The sequence below is a fragment of the Nicotiana tomentosiformis genome, chromosome 2 (assembly GCF_000390325.3).
Source record: "Nicotiana tomentosiformis chromosome 2, ASM39032v3, whole genome shotgun sequence".
Lineage (NCBI taxonomy): Eukaryota > Viridiplantae > Streptophyta > Magnoliopsida > Solanales > Solanaceae > Nicotiana > Nicotiana tomentosiformis.
The window spans coordinates 79,852,198-79,854,889 of NC_090813.1; positions in this window are offsets into that span (position 1 = coordinate 79,852,198).

Sequence of the window (2,692 nt, forward strand, 5' to 3'; positions counted from 1 at the left end):
TTCTCTTTCTTTCTTTTACGACATCAATTCATTTTTCCCTCATATTCTTCCTGCGATAGCAATTCCTTTTATTCTTAAATTCTTTCTTCCATATATCATTGGCTAGAAAATTAAATCGGATAAAGTTCTCGGTGAGTCTCTATTGATTATTCAATAGAGAAATACTATAAAATAGGGGTGTACAAACTGAACCGGAAAATTACACCAAACTGAAAAGTCAAATCAAACCGATTAAAAAATCCGACTTGATTTGATTTGGTATTGAGTAAAAAAACCAGAACCAACCCGACATATAAATATATAATTTTTATATATACTTTTAAGATTTTGTATAGAATTTTCTTTAAGAAATGTCTAGAAATATTTGGGATTCTCTTGCGAGATATAAATTTTAATAGAATATGAAGTGCTCCATATTTATTAACCTTAAATAATTGATTGTATGATCACTTTCTTATCAAGTGTTACTGAAATGTGTTTATCTCTTTGTTCTTCCATATTCATATCATATGTTAAGATCTATTAAATTCGTATATCCTTTTCGAATGTGAAGTGATTATTAATATTTAGGTATTATTGACAACTGATATTATTTCAGTTTAATAATTGAATTAAAAACAAAATTTAAATTCTTTGCGTACAATTGTATACCCTATTGGTATAGTTATATACTATACTGGTATCATATGTTAGTTGGAACATTTTTTGGTTGTATTAGCTACATTTAATTGATACACTATTTGATTTTTCTTTAGTAATAACATAATAGTACAGTATTTTGAATTTTTTTAATTTTCCCTTATGCATATGTATTATTTAATCATTTTAATTTTTTCTTTATGCGTTTGTTTTATATAATAGTATTATAGTACAATATCTTGAAATATATTATTATATTAATATGGGTACATTATTTTTTGATTTTTCTCTTTATGCATATGTATTATGTAATAGTAGTATAGTCATATATAGTTGCATGGAATTAATTAGTAGAACTGTATACCCTATTGGTATAATTATATGTCATATGGCATATGGTAGTTGGAATATATTTTGGTTGTTTTAGCTGCATTTTTAAGTGAATTCTAATCTGAAATGATTTATATGATCATGTTTTGTTGTGTTGGATTTTATTGTACCTATGGACATAGATTTTGTGTATTATGTAATAGTTTTTATATTTATATGCAGTTGTTGGAACGCCCCCGTACAACTATATACCCTATTAGCATAGCTATATACAATATTGGTATCATATGATAGTTGAATCACTTTTTGGTTGTATTAGCTGTATTTAATTGGTACACTATTTGATTTCCTTTTAATAATAGTAATATAGTACAATATCTTAAAATACTTTATTATATTAATATGTGGTACACTATTTTTTTTCTTTTTCTTTTTATGCATGTGTGTTATGTAATAGTAGTATAGTCATATAGTTGCCGGAAATTAACCAGTAAAATTGTATACCATGTTGGTATAGTTATATGTCATATTAGTATCATATGGTAGTTTGAGCATTTTTTTGGTTGTTTTAGCTGCATTTTTAAGTGAATTCTATTCTGAAATTATTTATATGAACATGATTTGCAGTGCTAGAATTTTTTTGTGTTGATTGACATAGATTATGTGTATTATGTAATAGTTTTTATAGTATAGGCAATTGTTGGAACGACCACATACAACTATATACCATGTTAGTATACAGAATGCGCAAGTTGTTTTGTGAATATTTAGCTTGCAATGCGAGCATGTAATTTTCACATACTTTTATTGTATCCTTTAATGTTTTGGTACAGTAATATAGTCACAGATAGTTGTAACAATATTCTAGAGCAATCATATACTCTGTTGGTATACATGTATACCATATTGGTATCATATGGTACTAGAAGCCTTTTTTTCTACTTATATTTTAATTGCATTTTTCAATATTTTATTATCATTTTTATTCTAACTAGTATATATGTAGATTTGGTGACCGTAGATTATGTTTTCTTGCTCCATAACTGGTTGTGTTACTGCTAATGGTAGAGTATGTACTGATATTTGTAGGGAAGGAGATCAAGGTTTGCATGGCAATCACGTGAAATTAGAAAAGGAACAAGAAATAAAGAAAATAAATAAAAAATAAAAATAAAGAAGGAGTCAAATTTGAGTGTGAAATAAGTTATGGTAAAAATAACAATAATACGATTTGGGCAAAAATAAATGAATAAAAGAGAAAAAAGAAAAAAATAAGAAGAAAACGAGAAAAAAAGCAGAAAAGAAAGAAAAATAGGGAAAAAAGAAAAGAAGCATAGAAATAAAAAAATAATTGGAGAAAAAAGAGAAAAATCTCCACAAAAACTACTATGGATAGAAAATATAATTAGTTTAATGAATAAAAAAATAAATAGGTAAATAAGGATAAATACTTTTATTTTTATGAGTTACTATGTCATTCATCGGACATAAAATTCTACCCGGGCCCGGGTGGTGGACCACCCTTTCTTGTCTACAGCCCTTGCCGTCCACTCAACTTCTGCCATATGTTTTGTCATCCGAACCACTAAACTATATAATAATCTTATTTTGGACACGTTTTATACGACCCTGCAAAAGTTTATTCAGAATCATCCAAGTTTGACCTTGAAAGCTCAGCAATTTGTCAAAAAGCACAAATATGTAATTAAAATTTTGTTTTCTA